The 21,863-nt window shown below is 53.9% G+C and overlaps 1 protein-coding gene, 1 long non-coding RNA gene and 1 other non-coding gene across 3 annotated transcripts in view; 1 reads left to right on the top strand and 2 right to left on the bottom strand.

Annotated features, from left to right (window-relative positions):
• The window catches only part of LOC137302350 (uncharacterized), a 413,555-nt gene that overhangs the window by 311,631 nt on the left and 80,061 nt on the right, over positions 1-21,863 (top strand). The gene's annotated exons all lie outside the window — the stretch shown is intronic.
• The window catches only part of LOC137302345 (zona pellucida sperm-binding protein 3-like), a 1,023,493-nt gene that overhangs the window by 246,071 nt on the left and 755,559 nt on the right, over positions 1-21,863 (bottom strand). The window lies entirely within an intron of this gene.
• On the bottom strand, positions 16,475-16,546 carry trnae-uuc (transfer RNA glutamic acid (anticodon UUC)). The gene has a single exon. It is a non-coding gene; the product is annotated as a tRNA-Glu (tRNA).

Consider the following 21,863-nt stretch of genomic DNA (forward strand, 5'->3'; position numbering starts at 1 on the left):
GGGTTCAGCAAACAAGTGGTCTTTTACATGGCACCACTTTGCTTGTTTCAAATTTCCATAGCAATTAGTTCCAATTTATATGGAATTTGCTTCACAGAAACAGGTCATTTGGTCCAACTGGTCTATGTTTATCTCCATGCTCCAGAAAAGCCTCCTCCCACTTTACTTGATCGAATGTGATCAGCATATCTTTCTATTTCTTTTGCACTCATGTACATGTCGAGCTCCCCTTTAAATGCATCGATACTAATTGTCATTAATTTGACTCTTGTGGTTGTGATGGCTTAATTCAGGAATTATATATATTTAACACAATTGGTTCATGGTAACATGGACTTTTACTTTTTCCACCCTATTTTCCTTCAATGCTTTCTGGTGTATTGTTCGTTTGTTTAATCCATTAAGTGAACTGGCTGAGACTTCCTTTTCAGAAGCCAGAGCAGGATGAGTGGAGCAATGGTCTGGAGGCGATGCAGAGAGCTCTGCAGATGGAGAAGGATGTGAACCAGAGTCTGCTGGATCTGCACAAACTGTCCACTGAGGACAGACCCTCATGTAAGTTCCTAATGCTGTTAATGTGGGCTTTTGGGTAAGTTAGAGATGGAGGAACCTTGCTGTCCTTGAGCCTATTCAAAAGATCTTCATTCCTAATCGGTTTGTTTGTTTGTGTCTTTCTTGGAATTTTTTGGGGAGGGGGGAGACAGGCAAGTTGGCCTATTGTGTACATTAGCAGTAAGTGTGTCCCAGTGACCCCAGGATCTAAGCACTTACTGTACAGTAAGTTTGCTCCAATGATGCAAAAAATGTATCAATCTGAAGTGCAACACTTGCCAATCCTCCAGACCAAGAGGATTAAAATCCAAACGCTCGAGGGGAAACTTAGATGTTCCACGATATCTCCTGCTGGACATAACTATTCTCCATCTTTTCTTCCAGTTGTGAGACTTCCTGGAGACCCACTACTTGGATGAACAAGTGAAGATGATCAAGAAGCTTGGAAATCACATCACCAACCTGAAGAGACTGGGAGCCCCTGAGAATGGCATGGGAGTGTACCTGTTTGACAAGCACACATTGGGGGAGAGTGATTAAACTGACTGCAGGGATAAAGCCTATTGTGTTTAGTACTCCTGTTTATAGTCTAGTCAGACCCCCATCCTGTAGGATTGATAGCTTTTGACTTTCTACAAAGAGGTGAGATCTGGACTCTTGATGTGTAATTGTCATTAACTGGAAATAAACTGTTTCTAACATTGCACTGGGTTTTGTCTCTTAAATTGAGTAGTAGCTTTTTCAGATTAATGACATTTAACAGCTCCAGTGTCGGGTTCATTTCTGAGTTGTTTTTCTTCCCTTTTGGAGTAATTCTGAAGAATTAGATGTTCAGGGCCATGTGTTGAAGGTCAAATTTCAATTCTGAAAAAACCTTGAATGCAAATTTCATTCATGCATTTGAATGATTGTGTTGAAAGCAGAAGTAAAGAGCAGTGCTGTAATAGAAGTTACTGTTGTCACTGGTGTTGTGTGTTGTCTTTGATGTAACAAAATATTAGATATTGTAACTTTTTTGTTGTTCCACACCACTCATCCATCAATTCATAAAGTCAATACAATCGCTCCTCCATAAATCTATCATCCTTTCCAAATCCTACCAGCTCTCCCTTTGTCTCCTTCACACTTAGGAGTGGATTCAAAGACTCTGGATGCAATAGCTGTAATTATCCAGAATTTACAACTGAAGTTAAGAATGTAGTAGAGGATTGCAGTTTTGTGAACCCAAAAAAAACTTTTTAACTGTCTGGATACGTTAGAAGTATATGATGTCATATTAAACATTTCATATGTTGCTGAGCAGCAACCGAGTTGGGTTGGATTTGCTGGTGGGTTTGATGGCTTCATTGTTCAGACAAACCAGTCTTTAATGTGCTGAACTTCCATGTGCATCAGCTGCAAGTATTCCCTCCACAGATTTCAACTGGGCTAACACTGGTTAACTGTTCACACCATACAGACTATTAGGTTAATAATCACCCCGTGCCCGACTGATGTTTCCTACAGTCTGCCTACAACGAGGCAGAGCTCTGCTTCTTTGTAGGTAGACTCCCTACAAGTATTCCATACATAATTTAAAGGTCCTGTGCAAAGCATAAATCAAGTACTCGCAGAGCCAGGAATCAAAGGACTTAATTGAAGTCTCTGGTGTGCACCTGCCTGGCTGTTGAGGATGAACTTGTGGTGTCCATCCATTTGGTCGAAGCTCTGCATGACTGCAGGTCATTCGCTACATCTTGGATCCTTTCTGGCCAATACAGGTATAAATACCAGCTATATTTCCAGTTCATGTGGGTCAACGATGCTCATGGGTTGCATCTCCCAAAAGACTAGTGTTTGTACAATGATTGGTGGCTGCAGCTGTGAATCACTTCCATCCCCTCCAGCCCATCTAAAAAAAAAAGTTTTATTCCAAGGCAACATATCTCATCACATAATCCAGGACTGAAAACCTCAACCATTTTGCAATGAAACCAGCTGTCAAGACTTTGGATCTCAGAGAAACACCAATGTGATGAACCAGACTGTTGGAGAACATCAGAGTCTCATTTCAATCAGATTTAAATATTCTTTAGCCTCATTGAACGCTGATCATAAAAGGAACACGATGGAGAAAATAGAAAGAAAGAAAGACTCCCATTTCTATAGCACCTTTAACAACCTCAGGACGCCCCAAAGTGCTTCACAGCCAATGAAGTAGTTTTGAAGTCGAGTCACTGTTGTAATGTTGGGAACGGGGCAGCCAAATTGTGCACAGCAAGGTTCCACAAACAGCAATGTGATAATGACCAGATAATCTGCTTTAGTGATGTAGGTTGAGGGATAAATATTGGCCACTGGAGAGAATTCCCCTGCTCTTCCTCAAATTAGTGCCATGGGATCTTTTACAGGCAACTGAGAGAGCAGAGAGGGCCTCAGTATAATGTCTCATCTGAAAGATGGCACATCTGATGTGGGGAAATATGAGGTTATTCACTTTGGTAGGAAGAATAGAGAAACAGAATATTTTTTAAATGGTGAGAAACTAGTAAATGTTGGTGTTCAGAGAAATGTTGGGTGTCCTCGTACAAAGAAATACAAAAGGTTAGCATGCAGGTACAGCAAGCAATTTGGAAAGCAAATGGCATGTTGGCCTTTATTGCAAGGGGGTTGGAGTGCAAGACTAAGGAAGTCTTACTACAGTTATACAGGGCTTTGGTGAGACCTCACCTGGAGGACTACGTACAGTTTTGGTCTCCTTATCTAAGGAAGGATATACTTGCCTTCGAGGTGAAAGTTCACTCAATTATTTCCTGTGATGAGAGGGTTGTCCTCTGAGGAGAGGTTGAGTAGAATGGGCCCAAACTCTCTAGAGTTTGGAAGAATGAGAGATGATCTCATTGAAACATATAAGGTTCTGTGGGGGCTTGACAGGCCTGAGAGATTGTTTTCCCTGGTTGGAGAGACTAGAACTAGGGGCATAGTCGCAGTATAAGGGGTCGGCCGTTCAGAGTGAGACAAGGAGGAATTTCTTCACTCAGAGAGTTGTGAATCTTTGGAATTCTCTACCCCAGAGGGCCATGGAAGCTGAGTTGTTGAGTATGTTCAAGGCTGAGACAGATAGATGTTTGAACTCAAGGGGAAATCAAGGGATATGGGTATTGGGCAGGAAAGTGGATTTGAGGTCGATGATCAGCCATGATCTGATTGAATGGCGGAACAGGCTCGATGGGCCATATGGCCTACTCCTGCTCCTATTTCTTATGTTTTTATGTCTGACAGTGCAGCACTCCCTCAGTGTTGCACTGAAGTATCAGTCTAGACTTTGTGCTCCAGTCCCTGGAGTGGGACTTGAACCCACAACCTTCTGACTCTGAGGTGAGAGTGCTGCCACTGAGCCACAGCTGACACAAATGGAGATGTTTGTGTGGGTGACATTGCATTCAGTAATCTTCACTCCCTCTCATTCTCGCTGAATATCCTGAATTTAACCAAACAACATTTCATGAGAATCAAAACTAAAAATGACACATCCCACAATGCTTTGCCCAGTTGATGCCCCCATGCTGCCAATCCTCAGACACACCCATTCTCTATATTAGAACTGGGGGCGATTCCCACCATCCATGGGATGGAATTTCCATTTCTCTGTCCAATGGTTGGTTTGCAAATTCACTCAAGGCTACTTGATTGCTTTGAATATTGTCTCAGCATCACAGTTAATTGAATTTTGCACTTCAGTCCTGCGCTCCTGATCTTTAGCTGCCCGGTGCGGAGTGGGGGAGGCAAGTCGGAGGACCTCCTCATGAGTCTGCTCCTGGGCCTGGCCAAGGTGACCAGCCACGGGTCCAGGTTGGATATGGCCCATGGGGGCTGTCGCTCTGGCTGCGAACCTCTCTGCCGCGGCTTTCTCCATGCCTGGGTGGCCCTGGAGAAGGAGCACGCGTTGTCTGCAGGTACACTTGAGGCCTTCCACGACCGATGGGCACAGCAGGGACTGGAGTGTATGGTAGACACTGCCAATAATATTATGAGTTAATTTGCTAAGTTTTCTTTGTCTTTTGTTTGATTTTGGTGTTTATTAGTTGTGCCCCTTTGTTAGATATCCTTTATTTTGGGTTGATGACACGAGGGCAAACCCAGTGTCTCCTAAACGGGTTTATTTATATATTTCTTTTGCTTTTGATTTTATTTAAGCCCCTTTGGCTGGGGGTAGGTTTAGGATGACAACTTTATTTTTAATACAAATCAATAACCAGAGTCAAATAAGAATTTTAATTTTCCTGATCAACTCTTTTTTTCCAGCAGGTCCTGGGAGAGGTCGAGCCGAGGGCAGACGAATCCGGCCTCTTCGGCCTCGCCCGCTCCGGCACCCAGGACCCCCGACCCGGTGAACGGGAAGCTCGCGTCGGCGCACGAATCCGCGGCCCCCCCTTTCGGCAGGGTCTCTCCATCCCCCCCGGGAGGCACGGGCACGATCTCCTCCCCCCGAGAGGTGGATGACCCCCGCTGGCGGTGGGAAATGGAGGGTGGAGTCGCAGGATCCGCCGCCGACGCCGATTCCCTTTTCGCGGGGGGCCGTCCCTTGGCAGGGTTCCCCTCCGCTTCCAGGGAGCGGCGCCTTTTCTGTTTTCCGGAGGGTGGCGGAGGGAGGGCGAGCCCCATGTCTGCTGGGGCCCCCCCCTCCGCTCCCTCCTGAATACCCGCCAGCCCTGGCTCTGCCGCGACCGCGAGTTGCCGTTTGGCTGCGGTCACGACCACGGCCTCGGGCTGGCTGGAAGGATTTCCAACCTGGGGACCAGCCTCCCGATGTCTACTCTTCTTCCGCGCCTTCTTCGGGCGAGGGTTCCCTCCCTCTCCCCCGGCGGAGGCCTCGTCGGCACCCTCCGCCCACGCAGTGGACTCTCCCGACGCGGGGGCGGGTTTGGGGGGTGGAGCGGTGGCGGCGCCAGCCTCGGCCGCCGGAGCTGCTTTGGCGGCCTGGGAGGCGGGGCAGTTCTTCTTCAGGTGCCCCACCTCCTTGCAGGCATGGCACCGCCCACCCTCTGCCGTCCAGAAGACGCGGTAGGTGGTCCCCTCGTGGAGGGCGTTAAAGCCCCCCTCCGTAACCTCCTCCCGCGCCAGCTTGATAAACGCCTGGCGACGGAAGGAGTAGACATGACGAAGGCTGGTCTCCCTGAGGCCGAGCGACAGCGGCGTTACCCCCGACCTCACCTCCCCCAGTTGACGCAGGTGAGGGAGGAGGAGCTCATCCGGCAGGAAGGGCGGGACGTTTGACAGCACCACCCGCTGCGCGGTGGCCTCCAGCGGGTCCACCGGCAGGAAAGTCCCGCCCACCGTGAGCCCCTTGCTAAGGGCCAGGGACACCGTCCGCTCGGACCTCAGGAAGACTACAGCCTTCCCGTACACTTTCGAGGCCGCGACGATGGCTGAGGGGCCGACAACCTCGGCCATGGCCTTCACGCAGGCCTCAATCGTCATGCCGGGGTGGGCATAGGCTTTGACCCCGTGCTTCCTCGTCACGAGGCGGAATGGCGCCGGGCCAGCAGGAGTAACACGAGCAGCGGGAGCAGCAGCCGCAGTAACGCCCGCATACGTCCTGCTGGGTCCCGGCACTGGCGAAGATGGTGTTGCCATTCTCTTGTACGCCACGCCCACCCCAAATCTTAGGTCTTCCAGGTATTTTCCTTTTTTTTTGTTGGACCAAAAGCCCAAGGAAACCTCCTCTCCCCAAAATGGTACTGATCGATTGGGAGAGGGGCTCCTTTTCTGGGGCGTTTTTTCTTTTTGTTTTTAAATGCGGAAACCACAAGAGAGAGAGGGAGGGATGTTCCTTAAAGAGGAAGGAGGGAGTCTGCAGGGGCGGGCCGCTGCAGAAATGTCTCTGGAGGGAAGGAACGTACACGTACACGGGTGGCCGATAACGTGGAGTCTTCCGGTGGGCAGGGGGAGGAGATGTCTTCCCCTAGACAGCCGGAGCTGCCTAGGCTCAGTCCTCCACAGATGGCAAAAGTAACGAACTTCACCCAGGCAGCTCCAGCTGTCCCGGGCCAGACACTTGGGGGCGGTATCCCCTGGTCGAAAAAAGATCTTCTTACCTCCCCCCTACCTTCAGTCGGCCACCCCGATCGCCGCCGACCTCCTCTTCCTGCTGTTTAAGGCTGACAGCAGCAGCAGCAGCACACCCCTCGCAGCTGCCTGATGTTTTTTTTTCGCCTCCTTCCCTCTTTCTCCCTCCTTCCCTCTCGATGGCTCTCCTCTCCTCTGTGCTCTGCACCTGCTTGCAGCACTTCCGCAGGGCCACACTCGATTGGCCGGCAAGTGGCTCGCCAATACCGACCGGCCCCAGCACTCTCCTCACAGGCTGGGAAGTTTTTTTTTTCTTTTTTTTTCTTTTTTTTTTCTTTTTAAGAAGGGGGGTGTGGGGTGTGCTTAACAACTAAAAACCAAACAAACCAAAACCAAGAGTTCAAATCAAAATTTTATTATCCTCGTTCAGGATACACTCCAGCCCCTGCAGTGCCCCCCGGTCGCGGAAAGCCTCAAGCGTACCGGCAGACACCGCGTGCTCCATCTCCAGGGCCACCCGGGCGCGGAGCAACCCGCGAAAGAGAGGCAGACAGGCCGAGCGCCCGCCCCCACGGACCGCGAGCATCCTGGACCTGTGGATAGCCACCTTGGACAGGCCCAGGAGCAGGCCCACGAGGACGTCCACCGACCTGCCCGCCCCCCTCCTCACCGGGCGGCCAAAGATCAGGAGCGTGGGACTGAAGTGCAGCCAGAACTTGAGGAGCAGCCCCTCCAAATAATGGAACAGGGGCTGCAGTCTCGCACACCCAGTGTACAAATGAAAAACGGACTCCTCCAGGCCGCAGAAAATGCAAGCGGCCTGGGTGTCCGTAAAATGGCGTAAACGCCTGTTGCACGGGACTGCTCCGTGCAACACCCTCCACCCCAGATCCCTGATGGAACACGGGAGGACCCCCGTATAGAGAGCCTCCCACTGGGGAACCCCGTCTCCGCCGGACGGCAGGATGGCACGCCAGGGCGTGTCCGGCCGAGAGACGAGGGCGAGGAAGTGGATGGTGTGCAGGAGCAGCCCGTACAGGAAATCCCTCCGCGCGGTGTGAAACGGCACGGAGGGAATTTCCGAGAGACGGCTCAAGTTGTGAGGCGCGGCCCTCCGAGGGAGGTTCCGGGGTTTGGCGCCGAGGAGGAATTCCGTCCGAACGGGGGTCAGGTCGGACGGGATGGCTCCGCACGCCTGAGCCGCCTCCACACCCCGAGTGGAGTCAGGGCCGAGCGCCGATTTCAACGCCTGGATGGCGGCGGCCGCGTCCCCGGCACGCCACGAGGACATGCGAGCGGCGAGCGCCCACGGCTCGAGCCAACCCGACCCTCCGCCATCCAGGACGTCCCTGACTCTGGTTACCCGACCGGCCACAGCCCTCCACTCCGTCAGCCGCGAGTGGCCGAAGCCGACATCGCGGAGGAACGGATTCCCGAGCAGCGGCTCCTGCAGGACGGCCGCTACCCCCGACGGGCGAGAGCTCCGGCTGGAGGCGACCATGGTCCAGACCCTGAGCAGATCCTGGTACAAGACAGGCAGCTCCTGCAAAGACGTGCGGCCGCCCAGCAGCGAGACGAACAGGAGCTGCGTGTCGTAGTTCAGGCCGTGCAGCTGGCGGAAAAAATACGTCGCCAGCGCACGCCATCTAATAGGACGCTCAACGTACAGGTATCGCCGCAGCGTCCGAAGGCGGAAAGTTGCCACCTGGGTGCGGACGCACACCAGCCCCTGACCACCCTCCCTAAGCGGGAGACTCAGGACCGCGGCAGCGACCCAGTGCATCCCTTTGGCCCAGAAGAAGTCGACGAACTTCCTCTGAATCTTGGCGACAAAATCAGGGGGGGCGGTCAAAGGAACCAACCGGTACCACAACATGGCGGCCACCAGCTGGTTTATGACCAGCACACGACCCCTGTAGGATAACACTCGGAGCAGTCCTGTCCAGCGCGCCAGGCGAGCGGTGACTTTGGCCTCCAGCTCTACCCAGTTCGCCGGCCAGGCTTCCTCGGCAGGGCCGAGGTAGACTCCCAGGTACCGGAGGTGCGTGGTACTCCAGGCGAAAGCCCTGAGCTCCTCCGGCAGGGAGTCCACCCGCCACTGACCCACCAGGAGTCCGGAACATTTCTCCCAGTTGATTCTTGCGGAGGACGCGGCAGAGTAGACCTCTTGGCACTCGCGCATTCTCCGCAAGTCAAGGGGATCGGTGACCATGAGGAGCACGTCGTCGGCGTAAGCCGAAAGGACGACCTCCACGCCCGGCTCGCGCAGAGCCAGTCCCGACAGTCTCTTTCGCAAGAGGTGCAGGAAAGGCTCTACGCAGATGGTATATAATTGGCCGGACATGGGGCACCCCTGACGCACTCCTCTCCCGAAGCGAAGGGGCGCCGTCAAGGATCCGTTAACCTTAATCAGACACTCCGCGGCGGCGTACAGAAGTCGGATCCGGGCGACGAAATGCGAACCGAACCCGAAAGCGCGCAGAGTCCCGAATAAGTACTCGTGATCCACCCTGTCGAACGCCTTCTCCTGATCTAAGGAAAGGAAGGCGACCGACAGACCAGCCCTCTGGGAATGGTGGATCAGGTCCCGGACCAGATGGATGTTATCGTGGATCTTCCGGCCCAGGACCGTGCAGGACTGGTCGGGGTGGATCATGTGGGCCAGCACGGTGCCCAGGCGAGCAGACATCGCCTTGGCAAAGACCTTATAATCCGTGCTGAGGAGGGAGACCGGGCGCCAGTTTTTAAGGTTGCGGAGATCCCCCTTCTTAGGCAGCAGGACCACGACCGCCCTGCGCCACGAAAGGGGCATCTCCCCGGTCGCCAGACATTCCCCCAGGACCCGCGCGTAGTCGCCCCCCAGGACGTCCCAGAAGGCCCTGAGGAACTCCACGGTCAGCCCGTCCAGCCCCGGGGACTTGCCCCTGGAGAGCTGGTGGAGGGCGCCGGTCAGCTCCGCCAAACTGAGCGGAGCGTCCAGACGCTCGGCGTCCTCCGGGCCGACCTTCGGCAAGTCCTCCCACAAAACTCTGCGCGCCTCCTCGCTGGACGGATCCGGAGAGAACAGAGCCTCGTAGAAAGATCGAGCCCGGGCCCTGACTCCCTCCGGGTCCGAGACGAGGGACCCGTCGTCGGCCAGCAGCGTAAGGAGCTGCTTACGAGCCCCCCGCCGCTTTTCCAGCGAGTAGAAGAAGGGAGAGCCGCGGTCCAGGTCCCGCAGGAGCTGGAGCCGCGACCTCACGTACGCTCCTCGGGACCCGACCAGTTGCAGGTCCCTCAGAGCGTCCTTCCTCTCCTCGTACACCTGCCGCAGGGCCGGATCCTCGGCGGCCTGACCGAGACGGGACTCCAGGCCAAGCACCTCCTGCTCCAACCGCCTGACCTCGGACTCCCGCCTCTTAGTCGACCCCCTCGCGTACTCTTGACAGAAGAGGCGGACGTGAGCCTTGCCCACGTCCCACCATAGCCTCAAGGAGGAGAAGCCTCCCCGCTTCCCTCTCCAGTCGCTCCAGAACAGACGGAACGAGTCCCGGAACCGCGCGTCCTCCAGCAGCCGGTTGTTAAAGTGCCAGTGCGCGGACCCCGACCGGGCGCGGAGCAGAACGAGCTCCATCCACACCAGGTGGTGGTCCGAGCACGACACCGGCCGGATGGAGGCCGACGGGACGCAGGAGGCGTACGCCCGCGAAACGTACAGGCGGTCGATTCTGGTGCTCCCCCCTCCGGCCCTCACAAAGGTGAACTGGCCGGAGTCGGGATGGAGATTCCGCCAGACGTCCACCAAGTCGAAGGACCCGACCAGGTCCCTCAACTTCTCCGTCGCCGTTCGGGCACGCGCGGGACCGGAGCGGTCCCTCGCCTCGAGGGTACGGTTAAAATCCCCCCCGAGGATAATGCACTCGCCGGCGTCGACGGAGTTTAGGTAAGTGGACACTTCTTCAAAGAAGCTCACTTGCTCGCCCTCGGACCAGGGGGCGTACACGTTCACCAGGTGAAGCGGCACGTCCCCGTGGCGAAGGGCCACGTGGAGCAAGCGGCCCGGCACCGGCTCCTTGACCCCCAAGATCTCCGGCTGAAAAGTCGGGGCCAACAAGATGGCCACCCCGCTCGAAACGCTGGCGAGGTGACTCAAGTCGACCCCCCCTCCCCATTCCAGGATCCACGTGGCCTCGTCTCCCGGAACGGTGTGGGTTTCCTGCAGAAAGCACACCGCATACTTCCCGTCCCGCAGGACCGAGAACTTGTCAAATCTACGGCGGGCGTCTCTGCCGCCGTTGATGTTGAGGCTGGCTTTGGTTATCTCCATGGCAAGAGCACAGCGCAACCTACTTAAACCTAACGCGCGGAGGGAGCGGGGCCGCTAGTCGACCGCCACTCGCTCAAGAGCCCGGTGAGGAGGGATCTGAGCCGACGCAGCCCGACCCCGCCGTCGTCCCCTTCCGCGGCCACGGACGCGACGGCGGCCAGGACCGAGCGGATTAACTGCGCTGGCTCCGACCAACGGTCGAGGGCCAGCCGGACGCCATCGCGACGATGGCTCCAAACGGACACAAAATCCCGGAGCTCCTCAACGGGGATGAGGGGAGACTCGGTGTCGGGCACGAGGGCGTCCACCACCTCACTGGTGGCGAACTCCAAATCCTCCCCAGTGCCCACCACCGAGTCCCCGTCCTCCTCCGGATCATCGTCGCTCGCGGCCGACCCACTCCCCGCACAGGGTGCGGAGAACGAGACGGCCGCGCCGGCCGGCCCCGCCTCTGTCACGATCCGACCCCCCGGATCGTCGGCAGAGGAGTCCCCCCCGGGCTCTACCGGGGGCTCCGGGTCAGAGGGCGGCGCCGGGCGGGGACCCTCCCCATCCTCCGGGCGGTGAAAAACAGGCACCCGGATATAGGGGCAAACCGGGGAAACCGGGGAGAACGTGTACTCCAGTTCTCCCACCTCCCCCGGCTCCGTGCCCAGATACTGGGAGGAGGGGGTCCCCCCACCCACGTCGCCACCGACCGATCCGGCCCGTGAGATGTTTTTATTAAACCCCGCCACCAGGTCGAGCAGGTCCTGGGAGAGGTCGAGCCGAGGGCAGACGAATCCGGCCTCTTCGGCCTCGCCCGCCCCGGCACCCAGGACGCCCGACCCGGTGAACGGGGTACGTATGTCTATGGGCGGATCCGCGACCCCCCCTATCAGCAGGGTCTCTCCATCCCCCCCGGGCGGCACGGGCACGATCTCCTCCCCCCGAGAGGCAGAAGACCCCCGCCACTGTTTAGATGTAGCGGGTTGGGCCGCAGGATCCACGAGTGGCGCCAACTCCCCATCCACGGGGGGCCGTCCCTTAGCAGGTTTCCCCCCTGCTTCCAGGGAGTGGCGCCTTTTCTTCTTGCCGGAGGGTCGCGGAGGGAGGGGGAGCCCCATGTCTGCTGGGGCCCCCACCTCCGCTCCCTCCTGACGACCCGCCAGCCCGGGCTCTGTCGCGACCGCGAGATGTTGATCAGCCGCGGTCACGACCACGGCCTTGGGCTGGCGAGACCCGTTAACGTCCCGGGGACCAGCCTCCTGGTGCCTCGTCTTCTTCAGCGCTTTTCGCGGCCGATGGTGCCCTCCTTCCCCCCCGGCGGAGGCCTCGTCGGCAACCTCCGCCCGCGCAGTTGACTCTCCCGACGCGGGGGCGGGGTTTGGGGGAGGAGCGGTGGCGGCGCCAGCCTTGGCCGCCGTAGCTTGTTTGGCGGCCTGGGAGGCGGGGCAGTTCTTCTTTAGGTGCCCCACCTCCTTACAGGCATAGCACCGCCCACCCTCCGCCGTCCAGAAGACACGGTAGGCTGTCCCCTCATGGAGGGCGTGAAAGCCCCCCTCCGTCACCTCCTCCCGTGCCAGTGTAATAAAGGCTTGGCGACGGAAGGAGTAAACATGCCGGAGGCTGTTATCCTTGAGGCCGAGCGTCAGCGGCGTTATCCCCGACCTCACCTCCCCCAGTTGACGCAGGTGGGGGAGGAGGAGCTCATCCGGAAGGAAGGGCGGGACGTTGGAGATGACAACCCGCTGCGCGGTGGCCTCCAGCGGGTCCACCGGCAGGAAAGTCCCGCCCACCGTGAGCCCCTTGCTCAGGGCCAGGGACACCGCCCGCTCGGACCTCAAAAAGACAACAGCCTTCCCGTAGACCTTGGAGGCCGCAACGATGGCCGAGGGGCCGACAACCTCGGCCATGGCCTTTACGCAGGCCTCAATGGTCACGTTGGGGTGGGCGTAGGCCTTGACCCCATTCTTCCTCGTCAAGAGGCGAAACGGCGCCGGCCCAGCAGGAGCGGCAGAAACAGCAGGAGCGGCCGCCGCGGCAACTCCCGCATACGTCCTGCTGGGTCCCGGCACCGGCGAAGATGGTGACGCCATAGTCTCAGGCCGATGGATGGAGACGGCCTTAATGGATAACCGCCTCTCCCACGTCTGCCAATATTAATTTGGGAGAGGAGCTCCTTTGTCCGATGTTTATGCCTTAAGAGGTATAGCTCACAAGAGCAGGAGAGCAAGTGAGGGAGGGATGGCGCCCAAAGAAAGGAGGGAGTCCGCAGGGGTGGGCTGCCGCTGAAGTGGGTCGAAGAGGGGCGGGGCTGCACCTTCTTCCTTCTGGTGGGCAGTGGGGAGGAGATGTCTTCCCCTAGACAGCCGAAGCTGCCTCGGCTCAGTCCTCCAAGGATGGAAACAAAAGAAAAGTAACTTCACCCAGGCAGCTCCAGCTGTCCCGGGCCAGACACTTGGGGGGAAACCCCCTGTCCTTTTATGGTCTTCTTCCTCCCCCTACCTCCAGCCGTCCACACCTCACGGCGCCGACCTCCTCTTCCTCCCTCTGTGTTGACGGCCGAACCCGCAGCAGCACACCCCTCACGGCTGATGTTGATGGTGATGGTGTTCTCCTTCTCCCTCCTTCCCTGTTGATGGTTCCTCTCGTCTCCTTCTCCTCTCCTCTCCTCTGGCTGACTGTGCTCTGCTCTGCTCTGCTCTGCTCTGCTCTCAGCAAGTTGTCAAGACCACAGTGATTAACCTCTCACTACAAAATCCCCCATGATACCAAACAACTCAACTATCACTTTCCCCACCAACCAGCACCTTTTATACACAACCTGAAGTCAGCTGACTCCAATTGTCCCAGATGAGGCTAAACGAGAAAACTGGACGAAACTGGAGTGCATCCTGGACCGAAATAATAAAATTATTATTTGACACTTATTTTGGGTTTTTTGGTTTACTGCACATGAACACACCCTGAACCCCCCCCCCACTACTGATAAAAGGGGGGCCTAAAAACACACAAGGAAAAAGGGGGGAAAAAAGCCTCATTCTGACTGAACTTCCAGTCGACAAAAAAAACCACCCAAACCCCCCCTTCTTATGAAAGAGGGCCGAAAACACAAGGGAAAAAATTATTATGACACATATTCTGGGTTTATTGTTTACTGCACGTGAACACACTCGAAGAATAAAAAAACAACACAAGGCCTCCGCCGGGGGGGAAGGAGGGCACTCTCACGGAAAAAAGGCGGGCAGGAAAATCAAACATCTGGAGGCTGGTCCCCGGGATGCTGAACAATCGAGTGAGCCCGAGGCTGCGATCGTGACCGCGGCCGATCTACATCTCGTGGTCGCGACGGAGGCCGGGCAGATCGTTGGTCAGGAGGGAGCGGAGGAGGGGGCCCCAGCAGACCCTCCCTCCGCGACCCTCCGGAAAGAAAAAAAGGCGCCACTCCCTGGAAGCGGAGGGGATCACTGCAAAGGGACGGCCCTCCGTGGAAGGGGAGTTGGTGCCTGACGCGGATCCTGGGGCCCCACCCTCCATTTCACACCATCGGCGGGAGTCGTCCACCACTCGGGGGGAGGAGACCGAGCCCGTGCCTCCCGGGGGGGATGGGGAGACCCTGCCTATGAGGGGGGTCGCGGATCCGGGCACGGAGGAGAGTATACAGTTCACCGGGTCGGGCGTCCTGGGTGCCGGGGTGGGCGAGGCCGATGAGGCTGAATTCGCCCGCTCGCGGCTCGACATCTCCCAGGACCTGCTCAACCTGGTGGCGGTGTGGGCGGGGGGAGCCCCTTCTCCCGGTCTCTGGGCACGGTGCCGGGTGAGTTGGGGAGCTGGAGTTCACTTACTCCCCGGTTTCCCCGACCGGTGGGCACTGCAGGGGCTGGAGTGCATTCTGGACAAAAATAATAAAATCTTAATTTGACACTGGTTTTTGGTTTTCTTTGGGTGTTTTTGCACATAAACAAACCCTAAACCCCCCCCCTTCTTATAAAAGGGGGGCCTAAAAACACACAAAAAAGAAGATAAATAGAAAAAGAAAAAAAAAGAGTCGCTGTTTTGAAACGATTGGATGTCTTTCAGGGCCCCATTTGCTTTCTTAACAGCCTTCTCAACTTGTCCTGCCACCTTCAAAGATTTGTGTAACGACACCCCCAGGTCTCTCTATTCATCCACTCCATTTAAAATTGTTCCATTTAGTTTATATTGTCTCTCCTCAATCTTCCTACCAAAATGTATCACTTCACAATTCTCTGCAGTAAATTTCTTCTGCCATGTTTCTGCCCATTTCACCAGTCTGTCTCTGTCCTCCTGAAGTCTGTTACTGTCCTCCACATTGTTTATTACATTTCTGAGTTTCGTGTCATCTGCAAACTTTGAAATTATACCCTGTACTCCCAAGTCCCGGTCATGAATATATATCAAAAAGAGCAGTGCTCCCAATACCGAGCCCTGGGGGACACCACTGTATACTTGCCTCCAGTCTGAAAAACAACCGTTCACCACTACTCTCTGTTTTCTGCTCCTGAGCCAATTTTATATCCACGCTGCCATTGTCCGTTTAATCCCATGGGCTTCAATTTTTAAAACAAGTCTATTATGTGATACTTTATCCTCCCTTAATCTCTCCCGACATAGAAACTCCCCGACCCATATTCATGGCCACCCCCTCGACCTTGCCATCTCACGTGGCCTCTCTACTCCCGATCATGTCAATCATGGATAAGGCCATCTCTGATCACTTCCTTGTATCCCTCTCCACCCACATGGAATCATAGAATCATAGAAAGGTTACAGCACGGAAGGAGGCCATTCGGCCCATCGGGTCCATGCCAGCTCTATGCAAGATCAATCCATGTAGTCCCACTCCCCCAATGCACATCACAGAATGAACTCAGGAATCCCACGCCACTTTCTATGAGCGGTGACAGGCTGCGGTTATGATGCAGACCGGGACCCAGGGCTGAGGCTGTGGTCATCAGTTACTCTGGGAGTGGCACAGTCTGGTTCATGACTAGCCGGGGGTGAGAGTAACCCCAGGGAGTCAGGCAGGTGTTTAGAAGGGTGTGGGTTCCAGCTTCCGTTCCAGGACTGGGACACATGATCCAGACTGACTGTGTCGTGCTGAGAGGGAGCTGCATCGTGAGAGGTGCTGTCCTTTGAATGAGGTGTTTAATGGCGGTCCCTTCTTTCTGCTCCGAAGTGTAAAAGATCCCGTGACAATTTGTGAAGAGCCCGTGTCTCGTCTCATTGAGACTCTCAGTTAATTGGTCTGTTCTTTCCACAGATTCGGTCTGACTCGCTGAGTGTTTCCAGAATGTTCTGTGTGTGTTTCACTGAGACTCGGGCTTTACAGTAAATGATTGTAGTCAAACACTTGGCCATGAGCTGCTGAGTGACCTGTCGGGACATTGTTGCTTGCTTCCCTTTCGCTTTCAGGGTTGGGGTTTTGGTGCACTGTTCCTTTAAGAGCTGTGGTTTACCTCATTTCTCAGTGTGATTGTGGGACTGACACAGAAGCGAGGGAGGAAGCAGCAGCCACATCCCGGACTGCAGGCAAATTGCGAGGCTGGGACTGAAAGGCTGGTATTCCCACACCGGGAATCGAACCCGGGCCGCCTGGGTGAAAATCAGGAATCCTCACCGCTAGACCACATGGGAACTGAAGGAAGGACCAGCAGGAAGGGCTCTGAGGCTACACCCAGAAGGTTGCAGGGCGATTTCATGGACGTGTTCACAATTATGAAAGATTTCGATTGAGTAAATTAGGAGAAACTGTTTCCAGTGATGGGAGGGTTAATAATCAGAGGACACAGATTTAAGATAAATGGGCAAAAAAGCCACGGGCGGGGGAATGAGGAGAGATTTCTTTGCACAGCGAGTTGTTGTGATTGGGAATGCACTGCCTGAAAGGGAGGTGGAAGCAGGTTCAATCGTAACTTTCAAAAGGGTATTGAATAAATACTTGACGTTTAAAAAATTCACAGGGCTGTGGGGAAAGAGCCGGGGAATGGGACTAACCCACCTCCTTCCGTGTTCATCCCTGGAAAAAATTCTCCCCCCAAGTTACTTACAACGGCACTTTCAAATTCCCAACTGTCCAGTCTTTGGCCCTCCATTCACCACGACATTTCTGCAGCTACTGATTTGCTCAATCACACCCTCACCTCCACCTTTGACGCCCTTGTACCCATTAAAACAATCACTCCCCCTCACCCTGGTCGTTCCCCCTGGGTCTGCCCTCATTTCCTCTCCCCTAAGTCCAAGGGACACAGCTTTGAACATTTATGCTGGACAACTGGTTAACCATTCATCGCCAAATCTGGCTGGACCACATAAAGCACTATCGGGTCCTGTCTCCTCTGCCAAAACTGCTCACTATTCCAGGATCATCCTGGAATGTAAAGATAACCCCCGGCTTCTCTTCTCCACTACAAACCGTCTTCTTAAACCCCACTCCCCTCACTCCTCCACCCTCACCTCCAACAAAAAGTGCGAGGAGCTCATGGACTTCTTTGTCACTAAGATTGAGACCATCCATTCAGCTGCCTCTGCCGCTCCCCTCCTTTCCCAAGCCCACCAAGTTTCTCTCCTATCTCCCCTCTCTGAGCTCTCTTGACAATGAGACCAACATCCTGCTCCCTCGGCCCAATTCCCACCAAACTGCTGACCACACAACCTCCCTTCCTGGCCCCCTGTTAGCTGACATTGTTAACGGTCCCCTCTCCTCAGGTACTGTCCCCCTCCCCATCAAATCTGCTCTCATCGCCCTCCTTCATAAAAGACCCACCCTTGACCCCTGTGTCCTTGCAAACTACCACCCCATCTCCCACCTCCCTTTCCTCTCCAAAGTGTTGCCGCCTCCCAAATCCATGTCCATCTTTCCCACAACACCATGTTTGAATCCCTCCAATCAGGTTTCCACTCCTGCCACAGTACTGAAACGGCCCTTGTCAAAGTCACAAATGACATCCTCTGTGACTGTGTGGACGGAGATTTAATCTTGATCTAACCCTTGATGCACCTGCCCACGGAGTGTTTGATGGCACAGTGTGGAGGGAGCTTTACTCTGCCATGTACTGTACAGTATCAGTCTGTGATGGAGCAGAGCCCTGCTCTTTAATAGAAATCATTCTTTCGAAGAGCCACTGAGCCACTAAAGCAGCCTCCAAGATCCAAAGTCTGATTTCCATCCCACAGTTGCAGCAGTTTGTGAGGGCTGGGCCACGTTAACAGCAGCTCTCTGTTCCTGGTCTGGAGCTGAGGTGTTGGGTATTGTCCCTGACACAGGGACCAGACGGTGAGCTGCTGGCTCCTATTGTTCTGGGATCATTCCCTGCTGCTCTGTTCTCACCTCTTCACTGGGTCTCAGATTATTACCAGCCATCTTCCTGATCAATAAACAATCGGCAGTCTGACCGCGGAGATTTGAAATGTGTGAAACATTTCATGTGTCTCATCCCTCTCCCTGGACACAAATAAATAGGCCGTCATGAAATGTTCACAGTCCGTTTCTTGAGCCTTGTCCTTCTCAGAAGAATCTTTTAAACTCCTTGCTAAAGTGACCATTGATCTTAATGTCTTGTTTTGCGGTATGTTCTAGATTGTTCCAGGTCAGCATTGTAATAATTCGGGGTAGTTGAAAAGTGGGATCATTATATTAAATCGAGATATTTATCACAGCCCCGCCCCCCAAACATTCAAACCACCGTTCAGGAGGAGAACCCCTCTGCTCGCTGACCGACATTGGCTCCCAGTCCACCAACATCTCAAATTTTAAATTCTCATCCTCGTCTTCAAATCCCTCCATGACCTCGCCCCTCCCTATCTCTGTAACCTCCTCCACCCCGACAACCCTCCGAGATCTCTGAGCTCCTCCAATTCAGGCCTCTTGCGCATCTACGATTTTCATCGCTCCACCATTGGCGGCCGTGCCTTCAACCGACTGGGCCCAAAGCTCTGGATTTCCCTCCCTTAACCTCCCCGCCTCTCTACCTCTCTCTCCTCCCTTAAGACACTTAAAACCTACCTCACCTGTCCCAATATCTCCTTATGTGGCTCCGTGTCACATTTTGTTTGATAATCGCTCCTGTGAAGCGCCTTGGGACGTTTTACTCCGTTAAAGGCGCGATATAAATGCAAGTTGTTGTTGTTGGGGTGGAGAAAGGGTTTTCTTTCTTTTTATGATTCTTTTCTATCTCTCTATTTCTTTCCTTTCTCGGACTCTGTTTTCCGGGTCTGTTTTCTGACACACATTACAATCTGTGTCACTCGGTGTCTAACAATGTGAGGCAATGTGTTTTATTCCCGCTGTGTTATCTCTCTGGCGGTTTGCTGATAAATGTTTAACTCGCGGCCTGTTCCCGTTAATGGTCACAAGCAGTAACAGACAGACAGAGCGTGTCTGACCGCCCTGAGATGTGGAAAAGGCATCAGTTTAGGACAAATGCATCAAATCAAATGTTCATCGGGCACCGAGAGAGACAAAAATCAGAGAGAAAGGCAGAAGGAAATAGAGAAATAAAAGCTAAATACAGACATCCTTGATGACTCTCTATTCCATCCCCAATCGTTCAGTGTCGGGTAAAAATGTCAGTGTCAATAAATGTTCGAGAATCGGCCCAAAAACGAAGAAACAAAATAACCCAAAACTGCCAAGACCCGGGATCGAACCAGGGATCCTTAAAATCTTCAGTTCAATGGTTTACCAACTGAGCTATTTCTGAACCCACAGTAAACTGATGTTTTGGGTCATCCTCTTGTAATAAAATATAACCCCGGGTGGAATTGCCCCTCCCACTCATTCCTCACTTCGGGAGAATGAGACCGACCACCAAGGAGAGATTTTCTGCTGTCGTTGAATCTCATTTGTATTAAACATTCCTTGAACTCTCTGCCGGGGGGATTCAGAGCTGGGGTTCGCCATGAACCAGCTTCCCCTCAATTCCCAGCTTTATCAGTGAATCGAACAACAAATGCTCGACAGAGCTCAGGTTATATTAATAATAAAAACAGAAAATGCGGGAAACACTCAGCAGGTCAGGCAGCATCTGTGGAGAGAGAAACATCCTTTCAGGTCGATGACCTTTCATCAGAGCTCTCTCTTTCATCAGGCCAATCCGCTACCACCCACTTTGTGCTACGGCCCAAGACCATTTTGATTCCCGTTGAATTGAACGGCAGGGAATTTCCCGCGGTTTGTATAAACAGCGGGCGGTCCGCCCACCAAATGACCTCCAGGTGGTGAAGACATATGTCGACCCCTCCTCGTCACCGGGGCAGATTTGGAACTGGTGCTCGGGCATGAAACTGCCGTTGGCTCTGTGGGACTGGATAGACCCAGACCGACTGGAAGTGTACGGGGATATGTTTCTGGCAGACAGCATGTCAGAGTCCACGAGGAAAGGCATCATCACCCTCATTTCCAAGTGAAGCTTTGTTACACCGCCTCTCAGGCAAGTATATCCTTGCTTAGATAAGGAGACCAAAACTGTACACAGTACTCCAGGTGTGGTCTCACCAAAGCCCCGTACAATTGCAACAGGACTTCCTTACTCTTGTATTCCAGCCCCCTTGCAATAAAGGCCAACATTCCATTTGCCTTCCTAATTGCTTGCTGTATCAACATGTTAACTTTCTGTGTTTCTTGTACCAGGACACCCAAGTCTCTGAACACGAATGTTTAATAGTTGCTCACCATTTAAAAATATTCTGTTTTTCTATTATTCCGACCAAAGTGAATAACCGTAAACGTGACTCCAGGATGGTTTGTTGCCTCCCTGGTGCCAGGGTCATGGATGTCACTGAGCGGCTTCAGGGCATTCTCAAGGGGGAGGGGGAGCAGGCAGAGGTCGTGGTCCACATTGGGACCAACGACATAGGTAGGAAGGGAGATGAGGTCCTGCATCAAGAATTTAGGGAGCTAGGTAGCAGATTAAAGAGCAGGACCTCAAAGGTTGTAATCTCTGGATTACTCCCAGTGCCACGGGCTAGTGAGTATAGAAATAGGAGGATAGAACAGATGAATGCGTGGCTAAAGAGTTGGTGCAGGAGGGAGGGTTTCAGTTTCCTGGATCACTGGACCTGCTTCTGGGGAAGGTGGGACTTGTACAAGTCGGACGGGTTGCATCTGAACCAGAGCGGGACAAATATCCTTGCGGGGAGGTTTGCTAGCACTGTTGGGGGGGGTTTAAACTAACTTGGCAGGGGGATGGGATACAGAGTGGAGCTACAATAGGGGGTGATGTGCAGCCAAATATAGAGAAAAAAACAAGTCAGCTTGGAAGACAGGGCAAATATGTGAGGGCAAGGCTGGATGGCATCTATTTTAATGCAAGGAGTCTTGCGAATAAGGTGGATGAACTGAAGGTGTTGATAAACACATGGGAGTATGATATTGTTGCTGTCACAGAGACATGGTTGAGGGAGGGGCAAGACTGGCAGCTCAATATTCTGGGGTACAGAATCTTCAGGCGAGACAGAGGGGGAGGTATAAGAGGAGGGGGGGTCGCAATATTAATTAAAGAATCAATTACTGCCATAAGGAGGGATGATATATTAGCAGGTTCCTCAAATGAGGCCATATGGGTGGAGCTTAAAAACAAAAAGGGGGCAAGCACTTTGATGGGAGTGTACTATAGGCCCCCAAACAGTCAGGGGGAGATAGAGGAACAGATATGTCGGCAAATCTCAGAAAATTGTGCAAATAATAGGGTAATAATAGTGGGGGATTTCAACTTCCCCAATATTAACTGGGATACTCAGAGTGTAAAAGGCTTAGAGGATACAAAATTCTTAACGTGCATCCAGGAGAGCTTTTTGAGCCAGCATGTAGAAAGTCCTACAAGAGAGGGGGCGGTACTGGACCTAATTCTAGGGAATGTGGCCGGCCAAGTGGAAGAAGTGCTAGTAGGTGAGCACTTTGGTGACAGTGACCATAATTTGGTGAGATTTAAGGTGGTCATGGAAAAGGACAGGG

Source organism: Heptranchias perlo, chromosome 35 (genome assembly GCF_035084215.1).
Source record: "Heptranchias perlo isolate sHepPer1 chromosome 35, sHepPer1.hap1, whole genome shotgun sequence".
In the NCBI taxonomy this organism is placed as follows: domain Eukaryota; kingdom Metazoa; phylum Chordata; class Chondrichthyes; order Hexanchiformes; family Hexanchidae; genus Heptranchias; species Heptranchias perlo.